The sequence below is a fragment of the Balaenoptera borealis genome, assembly GCF_965194805.1.
Source record: "Balaenoptera borealis genome assembly, chromosome: 16".
NCBI classification, from domain to species: Eukaryota; Metazoa; Chordata; class Mammalia; order Artiodactyla; family Balaenopteridae; genus Balaenoptera; species Balaenoptera borealis.
In genome coordinates this window covers 45,326,025-45,348,890 of record NC_138872.1, presented here as the reverse complement: position 1 = coordinate 45,348,890, position 22,866 = coordinate 45,326,025, and the positions used below count along the sequence as shown (strand labels likewise).

The window sequence follows — 22,866 nt, the reverse complement described above, 5'->3', positions numbered from 1 at the left end:
TTTGACGGCTGAACGACGGAGAGGGTTTAAAGGGCTCTTGTCCTGGAGATGTCGGGACTCTCCCCACGAGGCCTGCGCTGGAGTGGGTTCCATCATGAGTAGGAAAGATGGAGCCGAGGGGGCAGCTTGGGGCTAAGAGGCTCACTGTCTCCCGTGTTGAGTGGAGCTCCTTGACAAGCGATCACTCTGATTACACCTTTTGTTTTGTTACTTTGTGCGCCATTTGCTGCTAATGAACTTTTTAAATGTTAATTTTTATTTGTTTTTTATTGAAGTATAGTTGATTTACAATGTTGTGTTAATTTCTGCTGTACAGCAAAGTGATTCAGTTATACATATATATACATTTTTTTTTTTAATATTCTTTTCCATTGTGGTTTACCATAGGATACTGAATACAGTTCTCTGTGTTATACAGTAGGACCTTGTTGTTTATCCAGCTAATGAACTTTTTGTTTCACTGCTTTACTTACTGCTGCATGATCTTGACCAACTCAAGTAACTTCTTTGAGAATCACTCCTCTCATCTCTAAAATGGGCACAATATGAAGACTTCACAGGATTGAGAGAAGATTAACATTTGATGATTTGTAGAAAAAGCACTTTGTGAAGTGTAAGGGCCATAGAACAGTTGATTCCCTGTTTCAACGAATATTGATTTTCTAGATGCTGTTTTTATTCACGTAAACTGGGAATTTTGGGAAGTAGTTTAACCACAAGTATGGCTTAGAATCAGGGACAAAAGTAACCAAACAGAAGTGCTGTGTGCAGGCTGAATCTAGAAAGCCATCTTGGTCACAAGTGGTGAGTCCATAAGAAGAACATGCCTACCTGTGGACCATGCTCTGCCCGGGACCTCATCTTCCTGGTTTGGGGCGAGCCATGCATCACCGCTGGCATCAGGCTCAGAATTACCCAGAGAAGACCTCCCCTCCCGGCTGGACGACCGTTAGGCAGATTTACTTCCTGGAGGATCCCAGGTCACCCTCCCCACAGTTACCATTTGAGGAGGAAACACATTTCCTGAGAGGACTCCCTTAATCCTGCTTTTTAGCCCAGCTCCTTGGTACTTTTGCCCTGGCTGATGGATCACGTAGGAAAAATGAGCAACTTTTCTGATGGTGTAACTGATATTTCTTTATCCCAGGAAACTGTTTTGGTGCAAAACTTACAGCACAAAAGTTCAAGAGTTAAAAATAAGTCAAAGGGCTGCCCTGGTGGCGCAGTGGTTGAGAATCCGCCTGCCAATGCCGGGGACACGGGTTCAATCTTTTGTCCAGGAAGATCCCACATGCCGCGGAGCAACTAGGCCCGTGCACCACAACTACTGAGCTTGCATTCTAGAGCCCGTGAGCCACAACTACTGAGCCCGTGTGCCACAAATACTGAAGCCCGTGCACCGTAGAGCCCGTGCTCCACAACAAGAGAAGCCACCACAATGAGAAGACCACGCACCGCAATGAAGAGTAGCCCCTGCTCGCAGCAACTAGAGAAAGCCCAGGTGCAGCAACGAAGACCCAACGCAGCCAAAAATAATAAATAAATAAAAAAAAAATTAAAAAAATAATAAGCCAAAAGAAAAAAAAATAGTTGCACGTATTTTAAAGGCATTTTATAACTACTTTACAAAATATGTATTTATAATACATTAATTCTTCCCATATTCTCATTATTGTAAATGAAGATTGTTCCAGGTATTTTTCCAGTTCAAGGGCAGCCAATTTCAGTTCAATCTACTCTGACACCAAATTCCTAGAAAAGCTGAGCATTTCTGCCAGCAGGTATATTTTAAGAGCTCAACTGATTAATATCAAATAATGTTTAGATGTCCATTTTGTGAATGTGGGTTAATCAACAGGACAAGTTTCTGCAGCTTTCTCTGATTGCTCTAATTAACATCACTTTCCTTAATATTCAGGAATTTCCCAAGTGACCCTAAGGATGATTTGAACTTTACTGGATGGGGTAGTAAAGTTACTGGGCCAGCCAGGAAGGCTTGGTCATCTAACCCACTTCTCAGAGGTCACTAGAGACATTGTTATTCCTCCAGAGTCTCCCCTCACTTTCAAATGCACACCCCTCTTTGCTCCTTCATACCCAGCAAGGTATTGGCTTAAAAAATTATCTCATTCATTAACTCAGCAAATGTTTACCCAGCACATCCTATGTTTCGGGCACCGTGTTACAATGGGACTGAGACATTGTACCAACTGCTCAGGCGGCAGTCAGCAGCATTACCACGTTAAGGGAGTTTGGGGTGGGGCAAATTGGAGGATGCCCCCACTCAGCCTGGGGGAGTTGGAGACTTTGTAGAGAGAGAGATACAGAGCTCTGGACCTGACGGACAGGCAGGCATCAGCAAGGGTATAAGGACTGGGCAGGGGTGGAGTGGGGACAGGGCTCACCAGGGGAGGTGACACCATGTGACAAGGTGCCACCAGAGCCAGGCACGGAGCTGGCAGTGTGGTCACCTTGGGGTCTGACTGGGGGATGTGAAGGCGGGGGCTGGGAGGTAGACAGGGCCAGATCCTGGGAGCTGCAGGCCAGGTCGAAGAGACAGAAAGTCACAGAGAGGAATAAAGCAGGACGTGGTCACCATCTTCAGGCAAGAGCTGGGAGTAACATAACCCGGCAGAAATGAGGGTGGAGAAAAGTGGCCAATTCCAGAGACAGAGAAGAGAATTGCCAGGGCTTGCAATGGTTGGTGGAAGTCATGCCTGGAGTGCTGGGACCCTTCATGGGAGGGGGGGCAGTTCCAAGGCTGAAGATGTTGAGCTCAGCCATGATCATTTTGAGCTGAGATAAGGGATTGACTGCCTTTTTCCCCATGGTGTCCCTGCTGCCCCAGCCAGCAGGCATTGGCTCATGTTAATTAAATACATGAGCAAGTGAAGGACCAAATGAGTGGGTGGGTTCAGGGGAAGATGGTCAGCTGACATTTGTATACAACTTGGATGTGGAGAGAGACGGAGGCCTGCAGGCCAGCTGGGGGAGCCGCAGGGATGGATATCCCCTCGAGGGTTTGTGTGTGAGAAGAGAGGGCCTCCTCTGATTGCTCTAATTAACATCACTTTACTTTGTGCCTCCTGGGCACAATCTCAGGGACCGACCTTGTAGAGGCTGGCAGAGGAGGGGTCCTGGGAGGTGTGGGAGAGTGGCCAGAGGCATTGGGGGAGAATGCCCAGTGCCTCAGGGAACCATGAGGGTGAAAACTGAGAAGGGCCACTGGGTGTCATGAGGCTGTGATGATCTTTGCGAAGCAGTCAAGGTGGGGTAAAGAAGTCTTGTCCTTCAATCTGCCCTTTTATCCATGATCTCGGGCAGCAAGTAGCACTCTGTAATAGAAACAGAGTGAAGAGTAGCCAAACTCAGCCTTTGGCAGCCACCTGCAGGGGGAGAGGAAGAGGGAGCATGTAGGGATGGATGATCCACCTCTAGAACCTCTTCCTCTGGCTCAAGGTGATGCGATGGTCTCGGGCTTCCCATAGGAGCCCAGCAGCTCCCACGTTCCTGAACCAAGGCAAAGTCAAGCACAAGGGCAAAGGCCACCGCCGGGAATGTTATGTTGTTAATTTTTTTGTAGTTGAATCATACTGGCGAAATTGTTTCCAAGTTGCACAAATATAGATGGAGAAGCTCAGTGTTTTGCTGGAGGTTCGCATTCTTCTGGGATGACATCACGTGGCTTGTGTCACCAGTTAAAGGATCATCAATAAAGCAAACGTTCAACTCTGGATGTTGAAAAAATACACTTCCCCTCAAAAGATAATAAAGGATGGGGAAATAAAACCGGTTCTAACCTGGAGGCTGGCGAATTTGACGATCTCGCTATGCCTAGGGCATATCTTAGAAACAAAAAAGGGTAGGGAAAAACTCTGTTCGTCCTTGGCATTTATCTTTTAGGCTAAGTGGATTCTGAGAAAATGCTGAGAGGTTTCACTCTAGAGAAGTGAAACACAAATGTCAGAGGAAAACAATGCCATGGTTTTGGAACGATACTACATGTCTGAACAAGAATTATTTTTTAAAAATACTCTTCTGTGACTTCCTATATTTCTTTGTTTCTGAGCCGCGCAAGAGAATGTTTTCTTGAGAGCAAATATGTAAAAAGAAACAGGAATGACTATTGGCTGACCCAGGAAATTTTCTCCCAATAAGCGCACGCTCTGGGACTTCTAACTAAACCCAGCGCTGCCGCTTGAGATCATGTAGCCAATCAAGCACTGGCTGTATGGTAGCTATGTCAAATCTCCTCTTTTCTCCAGAGATACAAGGGCAGAAGAAAAGGAGGAAAATAAGCAAATGTTGAAGTTCTGTGGTGCAAAGCAGAAAACCAGGAAAGTGCAGGGTGGGTGCAAATCACAGGATCTGGGAGGTTGAACCAGATGGCACCATGGAGAGTCATTAAAGTCAATTCTGTTGAGGCTTCTTGATGCTACACCAACCTGGTTCAAACCCTCTCATCAAGTTGATAGTGATCGCTATTAAACACAGACGTTCTTCCTGGACTTTTCTTTTCCAAATACATATTTCTTGGAATACTTTACTTTTTGGTTTCCAAGGTTCATGAACTCCTCATGTTGCGTCCACCCCACTGGCAACTCCTTTGCTCTCCTTTGCTATCCGCCGTCTCTCCTTGTCTTGTAAATGCAGGATGTCCTCTCCTCTTGTCCTTCCAAACACTCTTCCTGGCTGACCTCATCTGGTCCATTGATTTAAATCCCATGTAAATGCTGATGAATCCCCAACCTATATCCCTCATATTACCTCTTCCTACACCTCATATTACCTCTTCCTACACCTCATATACTCTTTATTCCAAGGTGTGGATGTTATCCTTGATATCAAAAGATTCTGTTCACTTTGTGTCCAAATAGCTGTGAAACTGCCCATTCTCTCTGTGCCATTGATCCAACAGGCATCTTCATGTCTCACTTGGGTGACTAAGCAGATTCCAGCTTCTAACTCTTGCCCCTCTGAAATCTAATCTCCCCTGTAGCCCTCAGAGTAAATAGAAATCAGCTTAAAATCCACTAATGGCTTCCCAAAGAATACAAAATAAACCCTAGCCCCTCCCCCCAGGATTGGTCCCTCTCTGCACTCCCACCTCATCTCACACCACCCTCCCACCACCAATTCTAAGCTCTGGCAACACTGAGTTTTGGAAGGTGCCGTGCTTGTTTCAGCCTCAAGGTCTTTGTGTGATGGGTCCCTCTACTTGTCACGCTTCCCATAAACTGTGCTGTTCTATGTGTTCATTCTATGTCATTCAGAATCAGCTTAAAGATGACCTTCCCAGAGGCACCTTCTAAAGTGGTGCCTCCACCTTGGCCCTCTGTTTCCGTCTCTGTCCAGCACTGATTTCCCTCTGTGTTCAGTTATGCATTAATTTGCTTTTCTGTCTACATGAGGATGTGCTCTCTTCTACACAAAAAGTGCATGTCTGTCTGTTTAGGGTGTAGGATGGCCTTCAGTGCAAAGGGGAAACCCTGTAAATGTTTTTTGAGCAATTGGTGACTCAGAGACCAGCTCATGGACATCCCTCCTGGACCCCACTTCCTGGGGCTTCACTTGGATAAGATGTTGAAGATTTGGCCTTGATTCAACATGACTGTGAAAGTTCCAACAAGTGGAACAAAGTTCAAGTTACAATTGAAGGTGTTTTCTTTAATTTAATGAATGAGTTTCAGATTTGTTTTTCTGGAACTTTCACAGCAGAAGTCATTCCAAATTTCAAATTGATTCCACCTTTTATTTGCCCTTCCATCTCACTTTTCACCTCGTTGGATCTGAGAGTCAGGAGAACACCCTTCAGTTCTGAAACTGGCTTTCTCTTCCTCTTCATCATTCACAGAAGTGATGAATACAGATAATTTTGATGCAAAATCATAGAGCATAATAAGCGATTTTCCCCCCAAACACTGTTATTACCTATTTTACTGAAGTCAGCCATTAATTGCATCTTCACATCAAAGTCCGTTGACCTATAGAGATAGAAAGCAGATCAGGAGTCTCCTGGGGCAGGGGTGGGGTGAAGGCTGACATAAGGACTTTGAGGTTATGGACATGTTAGCTTTATCGGGGTGGTTTTTATATAGGCGTGTGGGTTTGTCAAAACTCATCAAACTGTATAACTAGCATGTATGCATTTATTGTATGCAAATTATACCTTCATAGATGCGATTTTAAAAATCCATAAGAATTATTCTATGACAAGCACTCTGCTCACTAGCTTATGTTGATTATCCTAACATCGTGGAACTAGTATGTTATAGAGCGTGGATTTGAGCAGAGTTGCTCTGCCATGGACAACACATGATCTTAACACTATACAAAACAACCCAAAACAAAAACAACCCAAGAAGTTGTTGTTGTTTTTTTTTCCTTCTATTTGAGTGGAAAAGAAATATTTCTTAGTGTTAATCCAGATGTATAGTGGTCACCTGAATATTTTCAGTGAACAAATTATCTGCCTTAGTTTGGGTCCCCCCCCCAAAGCAGACCCTCAGTCAAGGATCTGGGTGCAAGTTCTGAATGTGGGAGGTGGTCCCGTGGCTCCCACTCTGATGGGGGTGTGGGCGTGCAGGGCAGGGCAGAGAAGGGGGCCAGTCCAGGGTGTGTTAATGATCAGGGTTCTGTGCTGGGAACGTGGGGCTCAGTCCTGAGGGAGACCCATGGGAGAGGGTGTAGACCATGTCTTGGAGTCGCCCCACCTGGGGGAGGAGGAGCAGTGACATTTACCTGCAGACTCCATGGGCTGAAGTCCGCTCCTAGAGGAGTAACTCCACCGAACTTTCCTCCTGCCCAGCACACAAGCTGAGCATGCTTTGGGGACCAGAAAAAGCCATCAGGGAGACAGTCGAAGAAGCTTGCACTAAGACGCCGCAGGGCTGGGCTTCAGGGAGACAGCAGGTGCCAAGAGGGTGATGACTTTGCAGGCACGGTTGTGATCAAAGTTATCTTTCCTTGTGCATGAAAAGTCCATCTGAAGCATTCTTGTTTTGTTCTTGCATGTTTGGGGTTTCTCGTGTTTGTTTTCCTTTTTCTACTGTAATGGTTGATTGATGCTTTGTGGTTCTGTTATTAGATCTAATTTAAAATGCCAAGATTAATCATAGTCAAAGGTAATAATCACATTTATAAAATCCTGTTGTTTACATGAGAATGCCACTCCAATTCACTGAGCCCTTGTTAGGAACCAGATACCAAATCAAGTGCATTCTTGGCTAACTTGTCAAAGTAACCCTAGGCTCCCTAGGCTGAAGCTAGGGATGTTTATCCTACTTTACAGTTGGAGAAAATAAGGCTTTGGAAGGTTAGGTAATTGCCCAGGTCTGGAATTGGCAGACATGGCCAGAGCCAGGCTGCTGAGCCCAAGCTCTCAACTCCAGTCCCCAAGCTTGTTCTGCATTCCCCACTAGCAGTGTTCCTTCCCCAGTGGGGCAATTCTGTCTCAAAATCGGAGCATCTGGGATCAAACTAATAGGTAAAAAGGATGTTGGTGGGCAGAGAACCAGACCAAAGGTACGGTGTGCTTAGACACATCATGTGTGTGAAAGCAACTTACACGAAATCTGTCAAGATGCTCACCAAATGTTTCCAAAGAAAAATCCATTTTCTTCCCCGATAATATGATAAAAAAAGAATTAGCCGCATGAGGACCCATTAAAACAAAGATTGTCTTTAGCTCACAGAATCACAGATACTTTATTTAAATATTGGTTTGTCTAGGGCCTGCAATAGTTGGGTCTGAGGAGTAGGGCGCTGGCACTGACCACGTGCGCTGCAGCTGGCTGAGTCTCCCGGCCAATGGACGCTCACAGAAGTCACTCCCTTTGACCTTCCTACCATAACCAACACCCATGCCACCTCACTCACCTTCCCGTTTCCTGTTCAATAGTCCCATGTCCCCAGGTTGCCTTTGGTTTTTCTCCTCTCTCTCCACCATGGACGTTGTGGTTAAAAACAGGACCGGAGGGCTGATTGTGTAAGAGTATCTGGGGATAATCCTTTCTTGTTTAACCCTCCTTCCTTCATTCCTGTCAACAACACTTTGCAATGACTGTCCTTTGCATCTGGGAATGCAGGATTCATTGGCCTCCTTCCCTGACTCACTTCCGTCACGCTTCCTGCGCTTCCTGGGGTCACCCAAACAAACCACTTACACGGCTCCTAGAACCCAACCTAAGCCATCATGTTAACACTACTAAAGCCAATCCACCTTGTCCTGACTCCATGCACAGATCTTCAAGTTCCTGAGGGCAGAGCCCAGATTTCATAGGTTTGTACCATCCGTCCTTAGCCTGGAGCCCCAGACAGCAGACCCACAAGCTCTATGGCATTAACAGATTACTTTTTTCCTGGCACTTTGGGTTAAAACATCTGATCTACAGGGCAGAAGGCCCCAGACGGAGAAGCCTGCAGAGGACCTGGTGGAGGACTGTTTCCGGGTCATGACCCTTCTACACCTAAGCTGCAACTCCAGTGGACAGTGTGCAAATGGCCCCGGGAAGGGAGGCCCCAGAGTAGAGCTGTTAAGAGACCACAGGAGTGCCTTCGGGGTGCTGGCCACCTTTTATTGTTTCTGTTTTTGCACGAGCTGCTGGAGACTCAAATCCAAATTTTGGCTCATTCCCAAGAAAGCGTTGACTGTACCCCATGAGTTTTTCTACATCAACTTCATTTCCAGCTGCTGCCTCTTCTCCAGCCCCATCCTTTCAATCTCATCCATTTTCTTATTTACTTTTCTCCTGTATCCAATGAGGTAAGAGGTCCTGCCTGTTGAGGTGGACGCTGGGTCCCCAGAGAGGCAGGAGTGTCAGGTTCCAGAGTTGATGAGTGGCAGCGCTGGAGCCCAGGTCTGGGTCACTGTCCTGCATCACAGGGCTGGCTTCTGCCATATCCAAGCGTCCATCTTCTGCCTACTTGGGTATTCAGTCTCAGCTGAACAGGGATTTGAGCCTGAGAAGACATACAGAGAATAATACTCTTTCTCATGCAACTGACAAAGTCAGCATTAGAACGATCAGGGTGGCCTGCAATTTCACGGTCAGCGCTCTTTTGAGAGCCTAATGATTTCCAGCTGTGGTCGCTGTATGCCCAGCCTCTGGGAAACCACAGATGGATGGAACCTGGGCTTCAAGCTCTGCAGCATTTAGTGCCAGATTTCCAAAAGAGGGATGCTTAACATAACTGCCCTAGTAAATGGAGAGCGGCACTTAGGGAAACTCCAAACAATGACTGTGGCCTGTAACTCATAATTGGGGATTAAAAACCAGCAACAACATCAGAAACAGTCCTCTGACTTATCAGGACAAGTTCTCCTCCCAGACTTTTCAGTTCTATTCCCTCAAAGCCGATTTTATGACAATTTCACTTCTGCCATCTAGTGAGCACGTTCTCAACTTCTTTCTTCTGTCCTGCTTATTCCCAGTGATTATAGCTCACTTTCCGAGAGTTCTGACATTTCAGCAGGTTTTGAATATCCCTTAACATTCATCATTATTTTTTTAAAGTCTGGTGTGACTTATCTGTGTGGCCCAGGGTTTATCGGTTTTCATATTGATAAGTTAAAATTGGAAGAAAGACTGCCTCTTTGGGCCTGAGTTTCTTCAGCGTGAAATTGGAAGTTGGCAGAAGTCAGCTTGTACACAGAGGAGAGAGTTTGGGCTTATCCTCTAGGAGATGGTCGGTTCTCAGCGTCGGCAAGTTCAAGGAAGGGGTCCACTCTGCACCTCAATAAGTCAAGCCGTCTCTTGTGTGTAAATGAAATGCGGGGTGCAGAAGGAGCAGGAACTAGGGGACCAGCTGCAGGGCCTGCGTAGGAGGAAGGGTAGTGGCTGTGGGGAGCAGCCACGAGAGGAGAGATGCATTCAGGTGAGGCTAGCTCCAGACGTCACGGAATGTCCAGACTCCCCGGGCAGTCTGATCTCATCTCATAGCACCAGGCACAGTAAGGGGGCAGGAGAGGAAAGGTGGAAAGAGGGAGGGAACGGGGAGAGAAGGAGAGAGAGAGAGAAGGAGAGGGTGGAGACAGCAGAGCAGAGGGAGAGGAGGGTGGGTCGGGGCGAGACCCTCCAGAGTCCCGGCCTCGGGGGACCCAGCAGGCGGCCCACACTCTCACTGGAGGCTGAGGATTCCAAGCTTTGCTCAAGCTCACCCGTTGCTCACAATTCAGTATTTGGTCTGATATGAATTTCACTACAGCCCAACAATCCACGTCCCCAATGGCTTACTTTGTCCCCATACAAGTATCATTTGTGTTTCCCCGGAACTTCCATGAGCTAACAACGGTGTCGGACGGCAGAGGAAAGGGCTGGAGGTGAAAGCAGATCTGGTGAGACGCTCCACGTGGAATCCTGGTTTGGAACAATGCCAAGAAAAAACCCAAGGCAGAAATAAAGAGCCGGTTTCTCACTGTCCTCAACTTACAAGGAAAAGGAACCCATGTTAGTGGAGGGCCTACCCTCCACAGACCATCAGATTCACACACATTAATCTCTTCTGCCCATTTCTCAGGTTAGAAAACTGAGGTCCTGTGACTTGTTCCCTGACGACATAGCTAGTGAGCAAATATGGACCCAAATCTTTATAAGGAAAGATGTGGGGTGGGGTGGGGGGTAGCGAGAGGCGGGTCCTGATGCCAGAGCCGAGGAAACCGGGCGCAGCACCAGGAGAGGCACCTCACTGTTGGAGGATGTCTCACCCGGGCAGTGGCCTTGCTCCCTTTACTGCTGGCACGTGGGGACCATTTGACAGACAATCATGAACAAGTTGGAATGGCCTGTGAGGTGCAAAGGCACTGCGTTTTGAATCCTCCTGTATCACTGGGCGACCTCCCAGTGAGACTTTAATACAAACTGGATAAAACCAGGGCACTCTTAGGATGAAAAGGGAATTGATCTCACTCGTGGGATCAATTTGATGTCCCGCAAACCTCCCTCTTGTGGGATAGGAAACTGGCCTCTGAGAAGCAGTATTTTTGCAGATGTTGGAATCTGTTAGGAAGGAAGGTTCAAGTGGGGGCCAGCAGTCCCTGAGCAAAGACAGAGACCCCCCAGGTGGGACCACTGTGCCCCGTGGTCTGATTCGATGTGCGGGAGGGATTTTATCTGGAAGGGTCACTCTCACCTCCGTCCGCGATCTCAGCAAAGTCAGGGAGACTCACTCTCCCTCCTTCAGACAGAAGTCATTATGTTTGGTCCTCTTGGCCAGTTTGGCAAATCTGCTTGAATCTGAACAACCCAATGTTTCTGTTTAGTGTCGTGTGGTGGTCTGGGGAGCCCTGTGCCTGCCCTCTTCCCCCGCAGATGGGCACGCCAGCTGCACTAGCCCCGGGGAAGTGGACCTGTAACCTTTCAGAACAGTGTCGGTCGTAGCCTTGATTTGTGTTGCTGTGTAATCACTTCGGAGTATCAGTGCTGGGCTTGTACAATGGAATGTGAAGTCGGGGGCTGCTTAGAACACATTTACTGTTAAGCTTATTTCTTAGAATACGTTTGTTTGTTTTCTTTCCATGTTATGTGTGTTTTGATTCTGTGTTAGCTTGATTTCATGGGGGCCCTAGAAATCATTTTAGGCTCAAGTGTCTGAGTCCAGAATCCTTTCAAAACATCCGGTTTCCTTAGAATGTACATGTTTCTTGGAAACATGAGTGGGGTGGGGGGGGGGAGTTTCTGAAAGAGGAAAAAAACGTAAAGCTACACAGAGCTGCACCAGCCCCAGTAGGAAGAGATTAAGGGCTGGTTGAGTTCTTTTTAAGCTAAAAAGACTCTGGACAATTTCCTTTCTGCCCATGAGGAACTTGGAGCCCAGTGTGACCCAAGAAGAGACCCAGCAGCAAAGAGAGAGGTTCAGGCCTGTCTGTAGAAGCTACAGAGCAGAGGGAGAAAAAGAAGAACATTTCCCCAGAGCTGGCAGCTGAGCTCCATGCTGGGATGACATCTACATGCAGCCTCACCAGGTCCTGTTTAGAATGGGGCAGGGGACACATGACATAGAGCAGGGCCGGTGTTCTGTGTGATTGGGGCTAGTCAGTGGGCCAGGCAGCCGGAACTCTGACTTGAGTGGCAGCTGCCCAGATGGAGCTGTGGGCCCCCATTCCCACTGGAGTTTTGTGAATGAGGAAGCTTGTCTTTTGTGGGTGAGGGGTAACATGTGTCAGGCAGCCCAAAAGAACGGGGGCAGAATTTTCATGAGAGGCCTGATGGACAGGCTGAGATGGGAATGCAGGGCTCAGGTGAAAGGCTCAGAACCAGGTGGTGTCAGGACAGGCCCTGCTGAAACCACACAGAAGGGACAGGTCAAGGCAGGTCCCAGCTGCAAGAACAGCTGGGCGCCAACTCCAGTCAGCAGAACAGCAGAATAGGGAGAACCTGAGGGCAGGGGCTGCGGCAGCACCATGGATAGCTCTCCTGGGCACGGGGTTGGAGGCAATGTGTTAAGAAGGATTCTGAGGCTGTGACGGGACCAAGCTGGAAAGATCGCTATGATTAAGTAATGATGCCTCCCATGGACGTGCAAAGGGTGTGATGGAATGTTTGCAGCGCGCTTGCCTTTCCTAGTGTAGATCTGGTCTTGATCCACCAGAAGGCCTTCTGTATCTCAGCCAGCTTGCACATGGCGGATTTGGGTCTCTGAGCTCGACAGGGATATCCTCCTGTGTACTTGCGATTCCTTCCGTTGGCCTCCTCCCTCCAAGACCTGCTCTCCCATCATGTCTCCCTGGGTGCCGGGGGTGGGGGGAAGTTCCTGAGAGCTGGATTTTCAACTGGAGCCTTGACCCCTCTTTTCCTAGTGAATGACCGTCAGATACTACTGCCTGGATCTGAGTAACCATGACACCCAATCTAACCAGAGCTCAACTGTAGATATTGGACTATGGTTCTGGAAAACTCTGCCCTCTATCCATCCAGGGCGAGAGATCATAGTTAGCCCATGGATCATCCTGTAGAAATGTCCACTTGAATGATTTCCTTTCTCTGCGTAAGGCTTTCAATGACCCCCCCAGGACCCTGCTGGGTGCCACCACCTATGGACACGCAGGCTGGGGATGTGTATTGCCTGTGAAAGCATTTTGCTGAACCACAACCAAGGTGTTTCGGACTCTGGCACACATCGCATGGAGCCTTCTATGAGGCTGAAATGTGACACAAGTACACTCAGAGTGGTCTGTTGCTGGGGAATTTGATCTCCTTGGCTCGGAGACACCCACGGTCTCTCAGTTCTTAAAGCATTTACAGCAGAACGCGGGGCTCTCGCTCCCTTTCCCCTGCCGGTTGCTTCCATCCATCCAGATGGGGAGCCATCCAACCTAGGCCAGGGCCCTCACTTTCCTTCCCTGCTATCAGATTGACTCTTAGCCCCATGGCATGCAAACAAGGACAACTTTCTTGGTAACCCCAGGCAACCAAAGGGATAGGAAAATTGGATTTCTTCTTAAGGAGTCGGTCCTTCAACACCCCTCCAGAGACCCTAACTCCAGATAACCTAACACTGCATGGCCTTCACCACCAGCTGCTGTGACATTGCCCTGGGCAGTGTGTCCAGCCCTGCCCTTTTATCTTGTCTTCATCTTTAACTGCCTTGTTCATCTCCTGTGCTGCTGGCTGAGAGAGCAGGTGCTGGGTTCCCACCCTTAGGTGTTGATGACAGAAGGTGTAACATCCCCCGGGACTTTGATTCCAAACAGGAACTTGAAGAAGAAGTAAATTACTAATGCTGAGCTTCCCAGTTCAGCGGCACTGGCTCCACCTCCATCCCATGTGTGGCAGCTTGGGTCACACCACGTGGATGTAGACATTCAAGCCCGAATGTTTGCCGAGCACCTGCCCTGAGTCAGGTTCCCTTCTGGGCTCGTTCTTTTGTTTAATAATCCTAAGCCCTGTGAGGTAGGTGCTACCATCCTCATCTTACAGATTCAATAAGTGCACTTAGTGGGACCAGGTGACTTTTCCCAAGTCACACAGCTTCTGGGTGACAGAATTAGGTCTCAGACTCAGATTTCTGATGCAAACATCAGTGATGGGCCCATCTCTCTGCAGGGTTGTCAGTGGAAATTCAAGTGGAGCCCCTTCTACACAAGTCCACACCCACCCACCCCTACCCCTGAGCTCTCTCTCCCTCCCCAGATCTCTGCCCCGCCCCAGAGAAGAGACACAGGAGTTAAGTTTCACTCATTTCTGATCCCTAATTCCTGGAACACACCTGGCCATTGGTGGATGTTTGCTGAATAAAAGGGTATTAGACTCTATTTCATACACATGTATTAGTTTCCTGTGGCCACTGTAAAGACTGCCACAAATCCTGTGGCTTAAGACAATATAGATTTATTCTCTCACAGTTCTGGAGGCCAGAAATTCAAAATCAGTTTCACTAGGTCAAAATCAAGGGTTGGCAGGACCATACCCCCCACCCCCCAGGCTTTGGGAGAATCCATTCCTTGCTTCTTCCAGTTTCTGGGGGCTGGTGGCATCCCTTGGCTCATGGCCACAACACTCCAATCTCTGCCTCTGTGGTCATGTGGCCTGCCTCTGCTTCCCTCTCATAGAGATGCTTGTGATTGCATTGTGGGCCTATCTACATACTCCAGGAACATGTCCCCATGTCAAGATCCTTAATTACACCTGCAGAGACTTTGCCATGTAAGGTAACATCCACAGGTTTAAGACATAGACATCTTGGCGGGTCCTTACTCAGCCTGCCATACACACAGCCCCTGTCTTCAGAAGCCCTGGTTTGAGGCTGGGAGAGCTGGTCCAGCCCCCTTCGTGTTGCTGATGAGGTAGGCGCTCACAAGGGCTGAGGGTCTCACCCCTTTCAGAGGGATAGACATGCTGCCCTGGCCTTCAGGAGGAAGGCATTCCTGCCTCCATGAGGTAAAGCTCTATTCAGAGTCTCTTCACTTCCCTGCAGGATGATGTGTGGCCATGATCTCAGCTCTCCTGGGCCTCAGTTGCCTCATCTATAAAATGGGAACAATAAAAGTACCTACCACAGAGCTTTGTCCTGAGGGCTATGTGACAGGAACCACGTGCCCGGGATGCACTCATACATCTTAGAATGTTAGCTGCTATAACTGGTCTTATTGTTGGCTAAGTCACCAGGGAGCTCTGAGCTCTAGGGGGGAAAGCCCATCCTTTTCAAAGATTTCCTGATTCATTCCTAACTATTCAGCACTATCCCTGACAGGTTGATGGCCCAGGAGTGAACGGAAATGAAAGTTTGTGAAACTTCCTTTTGTGGTCGCATCTGTCCTTTGGTAACTTTGGATTTACTCTGACAAACCACTTGGCCACGCGAGATGTTTTCTTCATCACCGGAAGCCAAGCAGGTGGCGAACAGGGGAAGGACGTCTGCTTTCAATACTTCTAAGTGACGTCGAGTGAAATACTGAACGTCAGCGCCTTGAGAAAAGTGGCCAGAAAAGCTCATTTCTTCTCTTTTGAGCTGTGCAGCATGAACTGTTTCTCCTCTAAACCAAAGCTGGAATTCTTTTCTTTCATAGAAAAGAGGATCTGGCAGATCAGACTTAGTTAAAACTAAATAAATAAAAGGTGATGAAAGCCATCAGTGTTGACATTTCAAGTTCTTCCTTAGCCGCAGTCGGTGCTTTCCTCTCTCCACGCAAGTCGGGATTCCTGCTGATGCTGTGACGCAAGCTGGCGAGAAGGTCTCCCATGTATCCTGCCCGGGGCTTCTGTCCTGGGCTCCATCAGGCCTCGCTTGCAAAAGCACCACAGTGGCCATAAGGATCAGCCACTGACCCTCCCCGAGTGTGGCCTTAGGGCTTCATGTCCTCATGGCATTGTTATGCCCCGCGTGCGTCTGTGTCTGTGGTGGATGGGAAGGCCATCCTGGGCCCTCTCCCCTGGGGTCGCACAGCAGTCCCACCAGAGTGGGTGGGATACCTTTCCCGTCCTCTGGAGGCTGGGCTCAGCCAGTGGCGCTGATTCCAGCCCTGGGTGCAGCCTGCAGGCGAGCTCGGCTGAATCAGCCAAACCCAGCCAAGCAGAGCTGAACCCCAGCCAACCATCTGGTCTGTGAGTCAGAGAAGGAAGCGTGCGCCCTTCTAGTCACGGACGGAGGCTCTGAGGTTCTCGGTGACACAGCAGAACGGGACTAACACAGACCTTTCCCCCACTAGCCTGCCATTGCCTTGAGGAGACACAAGGCATGTGGTCACCAGGTGCCGGGGCCAGAGTGGGCACTGACATGGGTATTACACGCAGCATGTAGGAATGACTTTTATTCTGATTCAGAATACTGTAACAAGTATCATGAGCCTGTGACCAGTGGCCCCAGTAGGGCTGGTCAAACGAGAGCTGGAACTGCATTGGTGATGGCGTGGGATCAGACGTAGCTCCTATGTGACCTCATGCTGATCCGGCCACACAGGCTCAGAAACCCCGTCTGACTCCAAACCTTTCCTTCTCCAGCTCTGTCTGTGACGTGGGTTCAAAGGTGCGTTGTAATCCAGTTACCGTAGCTGTGAGGTGTCCTGGGATTCACGCAAGCTGCAGGGAGCGGGCCCAGGCCAGGAGCCACACCAGAGCAGAGAGAATGGACTGGCTATCTGGGGTCATTCCAAACCGGGCAGAGCTGGGGTGATCATCACGGTGGGCACGGGAGTCAGAGGGCCCCCAGCGTCGAGTCACATGGCTCAGGAAGGAGCAGCTGGGTGGGCTGAGGCTGTCTACACTGGAGCAGGACCTGGACATGCTCTGGACAGGGCCGCATGAAGAAAGAGGAGACCTAGTTCCACTCTTTGGGAAATGGAATTCCAGAGCTTATGAGGAATGACAGAGCAGGCAAGCTCCAAGCTCAAAGGTCGGAAGCCCACCAGGAAACGAGCTGCCCGTAGAAGACCAGAAGGTGGTCTGGGTAAAGCTCGGGGGCGCTGAGAGGAGGACGGGTCTCAGGGGACATCGCAGGGCCTGGGATGGCATGGACCGTGGCCGGCTGTGGCCCTTCCGCAATCCCACTGGCTCCTGAGAGCCCAGGACAGCGCATCGGAGCGGCAGGGCTGGGCCAGTCAGGCCCGGGGGATGGGGCCCGTCCCAGCCACGCCACCTGGGGATCCCGTGTCTCCGGAGTTCGGACAACTGGCTCCTGCCTGTGCCGGCCACTCCATCCCACCCGGGTCCCTCCCCGCTTCCCACTTCCTCTCCTTCTGCGCCCCTGGAGCGTTCTCCATAGCACTGGGAGCAGTTGGGAACCCTACACTGACACATGGTCTCACCCTGGCACTAAGCTCCGGAAGGTCACTATTTTGGTCACTGTTGCAGCCCCAGAACCCGACACACGGCCTGACTCGGGAGGAACTCTTGGAAAATATTGGTGCGGTGAAAAAAGAATGAATGAAAAAGAAAAACAAAATCAAGGCAAATCTACAAAAAACCAGATCACATCTGTGTTTCTTAAGTTGGTGGCGTTTGGTAAACAACTTCCGCGTGCCCTTCCCCACCTGCTACCCAGAAGACGCAGAGATGGACGACACGCCATGTTCGGAGCCTGGGGCTGCGTTCCTCCGCTACCTCTCCCTGGAAGCACTTTAATTGTTCTAACCCAGCAAGCTTTGTTTTCGCATTTTAAAAATAGGAGTAATAACAGCGACTTCATGGAGCAGTAAACAAACTAATGGATGAAAAGTGCAGTGCTTGTCACACAGGCGGAGATAAACAAATGCTAGCTGGTTCTCTCCTCCTCTTGGACTTAATCAAGCTTCGATTCTTGCCGGCAGGAAACAAAATTCAACTTGAAGCAAACTTCAACAGTAGGGGTGATTTACAAGCAGGACCCCGGGGTGTCTCGTGGAGGCTGGGAGCCACTGGAAAACCATGCTCAGGAGGGCAGCTCTGGGGCCCAAGCAGGAGGCCTCCCAGGTGTCACTGGAACATTGTTTTCAGCCCCTGCCTGGACCCTCGTGGCCAGGGGGTCGGGTCTCAAAAACTGAACATGGAGGCCAAGAGCCCACCTCTCAGGGGAGGAGATGGTCATGGTCAAGAAACAGGATCAGGACACGGACGGATAACCCCAAAGTTTCAATGACACTCTTCCATGTTGCTTCCTCCACGAGGTGGGTCCCTGAATCTACAGCTGTTGATATTACTTCCCTCCCCAGCACGACTTCATCCTTTACTTTAGGCGCTTACACTATCAGTTGTAATTTGGTGTCCTGTACGTATCTGTTGTACATGTCCAGATACTGTATCCCTCAAATGCAAGGGACTTGTCTGATTATCCCCTTACATCTCTACAGCAAGCAAAGGACCAGCACCTTATAAGCATCACAGCTGTGGGCTTAATTAGTTGTTTGCAAACAGGAACAGGTGACTAAGTGCTCCAAATGTACAAAAAGTAACCCTACTCCTTTGTGATTTACTGCCCTCATCACTGAAGGTGATCAATGCATTCATTGATCGAGGGGTGTATTTCATGCCTATTATGCCCCAGACACAATGCTGGGCCAGAATCCTGCTTCCTTGATCCACTGCCCAAGGTGGAGACTCAAAAGGATCATATTTAGGAGACAGACCCACTTCCAACTCATTTGACACGGTGGCTGAATGCAACTTTTATTTCTCTTTTGCCCAGTAACTTAAGTATTTCTTGCTTCAGTATAATACCAGTAACAGAAGAACTTGCTTTGGTCCAGCCCTTAAAAGACAGTTCATTCCCTGTGTTTTACTCTGGCCTTTAGATCAATCATATTGTCTCATTTCAAATTGTACACTTGTATAACTTTCCAGGAGTCTAGCCAAATACTCAGAAAAATTGCCGGTTTGACCACTGAATGCCAGAAACTGAGGAGTCCTAGAAATCTTATTTCAGGAGACTAGATGGCAGATTTTCTGCGGGGCTATCATTTGACAATAAATGAATATTTCATTGGCTTCGTTGGAAATGTTTTTCTTTGGAAGTTAATTCATGGTTTGGGCTCCTGCTTGTTTCCCCTCCATCTCAGAGTCCAGGACTTATGTTGGATTCAGCTTTTCCACTCTTGGGAAGAACGCTCTAAATTTTAAAACCAAGGCACATTCACTTTTTCTTAAAGAAAAAACCCAACGGCTATCTACGTTTTTGCTACAAATGAGAATCAATAGGAATGAACCAAATATTGACACTCTGACAGTGTATTTTGTGTTAAAGTTATTCTGTCCCTGTTAAAGCCATTATTCCTCACAGAACGTGAAGTGGACAAGCCTCTTATTTCCGATCTTGTAAATTGTGGACAGCATCTGTTCTGTCATTTGAAAGTCCACTGCCTCTGGACTAGTTCATTAAGTATAGAATGTGTCCAAGTGCCATATAACCTTCTCTCACTGTCCCCTCCCTCATGTCCCAATGAGGAAGTACACAGTCCTGCCACGCATGTGACAGACAGCAACGCAAGTCTCTGTTCTGAGCGTGGGAGAGATGGATGGATGGGTGGGTGGATGGCCCGGGGGTTGAGCACCAAGTCCTCACAATATTCTACCATCAGCAAAGGAGTGAGTCAAAATTGCCCTCCCCCTGATAGGCCGAGATAAGAACCAGATAAGAACCAGAATATCTGAGATATTCCTGCCAAACGATGCATAGTCTGAATCTAATCCCAAGGAAACATCAAACAAACCCAAACTGGGGCACACTCTACAATATAACTAGCCTGTCCTCCTCAGAAGTGTCAAGGTCGGGCAAGCCAGGGAAGACCCAGAAGATGTCTCAGACAAGACGGCTAACTGTACCTGGCAGCCAAATGCAGCCCCCGATACTTATCTGAACGCTTTTACTGCAAAGCACATTCCTGGGCAACTGGAGACATTCAAACGGGCTCCGAGGACAAGTGGGTGTAATGTGTCCACGCACATTTCCTGGTTTTGATGGCTGTGTATGGTTTCGAGGGTGGTGGAGGAGGTACGGGCATCACGTCTGAAACGTATTCTCAAAAGGCTCAGGAATAAAAAGTCTTAATTTTGTACATGCAACTTCTCTGGATACTTAAGATTGTTTTGAGGCCTTCTCGGACCACCCTACCCACATGACAACACTGCATCGCCAGCACCACCCATGACTCCAGACAAAGCATGTGCTTCAGGTTATAAATGTTCCCTGAGCAGCGGCCCGGTTCTGAATATTATCAGCCCAGGCTGAGTATTATCTTTTATATGCCTTCATTTTTTGCTACTAATCAGCACCTAAATGTCCTCCCTAAATAGCCCAGTGATTTTTATTCATTGGAGGGCCAATCTTTGGAAGGAAAAGGCAGCATCAGCCATGTGGAGATACACAGAGGTACCAGACCTGCCAATCACTGTGTTCAAACCTCTCCCTTCACAGATGAGGACACAGATGCGGATGCAGAAGGACGGTCAGCAGGCGTCCCCCTCCCGGGCCTGCGTGCTCACTGCTAAGTCTCTCTGCGTTTGTCCTGGGGAGCAGGTCCTGAGCACGACCTTCGATGCTGGATCCTCTCTGTGGCTCCGGGGCTACAGTCTTGAGCTGAACGTGAAGGGTGAGCCAGAAGCCTCCTCAAGGCTCCAACTGAACCAGGAGGGCACTAATGGGAACAGAGCTGGGGGAGAGCCAAAGAGCAAAGAGAAATGGACTATATTCTGGTTGCTTTTGCTTTCAGTTACTTGTAACGGGAGTCTGTGCTCTGAGAGGCCCAGAGAGAGTGGTTCCTGGAGAGGGTGGCTCGTGGTTAAGAGTCTGAACTCTGGATTTAGATTTCAACAAAAATACAGGTCCGGTGAATAACAAGCGCTAGGCGCCCGGTGGGGTGGACCTCGCCAGTGCACGGGGAAGACTTCATCCCCCATCCTAGAGACGGGCCAGCGATGCTGCAAAGGGGGGCAGAGGAGGAAAGCAAACTCAGGTGTGCCTGCCAGTGACCCAGTGGGACGTCATCCTAAACTCCGAGGAAGCAAGGACATGGCGATGCACGCGGTGAACACTTACCTGTTCTGCAGTAACATCGAACACACCTTTATATGAACGTGGACGTGAAAACAGGGCAGACGAAGAGTCCCTCCTCAGAGACAAGTCCTCCGGAGAGGTGCACACACTCAAGGCAAACCTCGAGACAGTCCTTTGCTTGAAAACAAGCCCCAGGCTGCAGAAAATGCTGGGAGTCGTGCTGGACACGAGAAGGAGGCAGGGCAGTGGGGCAGAAGGAGGGAACTTGCAGTTGCCCATCTTTGCAGGGAGTAGCGAGGAAAGGCTGCAGTTGGGGCGGGGGGAACCCCTAGTGCTGCTGGCGCCGGTCAGCCAAAAAGGAGAGAAGGAGAAACCACCACACACAGAATGTCATGACCTTGGGGCTTCAGAATGAGCCCGGAAACCTTTGTCTGCCCAGACTAAAGATGGCAAAGGAGTGCGTTCACAACAGAGGTTAAGACTGAGTTTCTTTCCTCTGCACAAATGGCTGGGGGTTGCCAGGTAGCAGCGTGGCTGGCGGCCGGGGACGCAAAGTCTCAGTCCCGAAGGAGGGCACTGGAGGCACAGGTCCGCGTCCACCATGCTGGACAATGTGACAGCAGCAAGCGCACTTGAAAAAAAAGTGAAACTAAGGCTGTTACTTTTGTACGTGGAGAAACGGCCTATAGATTTATTGGAAGGGGAATACTGATGCTCCAAACAATATGTTCTGCACACAAAGCAACCAAAAAGCTGAACCCAAGCACCTGAGCGCAGGTCAGGGCTTAAGGAGAAACCCGACCGGTGTCTGGCTGAGGAGCTCAAGGGGCAAAACGGGAGAGTTTGAGCAGGTATCCCAAGTGAGGGCTCTTGCCTGCATCACTAAATAGAAGGAGGGAGGGAACAGCTTTGTGGTTGAAATTAGACTTCTTGGTTCTCTACTGGTAAACAAGGTCTCCACTGGGTTGGGGACCTCGCCATTGTCTCCGGTCACTGCTGAGTCCTGCCAAGAATAGTGAAAACAATCCTGACCTCAAAAGACTTCCATCTACATCATGCCTTGCAATGTGTACTCTTGAAAGAAGGGGACTAGGAATGTCTCTAATTTGAGAGACACAGAAAGCAAGGGGAGCAATTAGGATGAAAACTGGCTTTGGGTAAATTATGTACATAAAGGAAGAATAAACTCGAAAAGCAAGGCAATTTATGAGCTGTCTAACAGCTGCAGCCCACTTTCATGAGCCAAGAAAAGAACTCAAGGAATATGAACCAGTTATTAGAGGAAAACACTGCATCAGCTTTAGTTAGCAAGAATGAAAAGTTGGCTGGAAAACAGAGGAAGAAACATTTAAATGGACCCTCATTAGTGCTTGGCTCAAGTTTGTAGCCTTTAAAGCTCTTTTGAGACCTAGAAAAAAAAATTAAAAAACAAATAGGAAGGGGAAGTACATGATCCAATTGAGGTCGTGCTTACAGAGACAATTTATGGTGATTGAAAAGCACACTCCATGCAAAGGAGGCTTGGGTAAGATTTTTAAAGTATATTTGATACATGCTTTGAATTCAAGTGCAAAAAGACAGCACCGCTGTCAGGATTCCAGAGACAGGAGGTGATTTTTTTTCATGGTTTCAAGTAACTGTATTGATATCCCTAAGCCAGACTCAAAGCATACAGAGAGAACAGCCAAAAAATAATCTTAAAATGTATGGAGGATAATGGAAGGTATATTAGTTAAGATACAGGCCTAGTTGCTTTAAACGAGAGCAGATAAGAGCAGTTTAAATAAAATAGAAGTTTGATTCTCTTTCACATATAAGTCCACATGGGTAGGTGGCCCAGTGGAGTAAGATGACTTTGGTCCCCAAATGGTCCAGGCACTAAGCAGTGCGTGGCCTAGCTGGAGATGCCCCCATCCCCGACATCTGACTTCCTGTCTGGGAGGGAGAAGGCGGAGGCGTGCAGCTCCC

At 48.7% G+C, this 22,866-nt stretch overlaps 1 long non-coding RNA gene across 1 annotated transcript in view; it reads right to left on the bottom strand.

Moving 5' to 3' along the window:
* Positions 1-248: 248 nt before the first annotated feature.
* Positions 249-22,866, bottom strand: part of LOC309613470 — a 254,337-nt gene continuing 231,719 nt past the window's right edge. Inside the window, exon 2 of the long non-coding RNA XR_014235751.1 lies at positions 249-363. This is a non-coding gene — a long non-coding RNA (uncharacterized lncRNA). The remainder of the gene's footprint in view (positions 364-22,866) is intronic.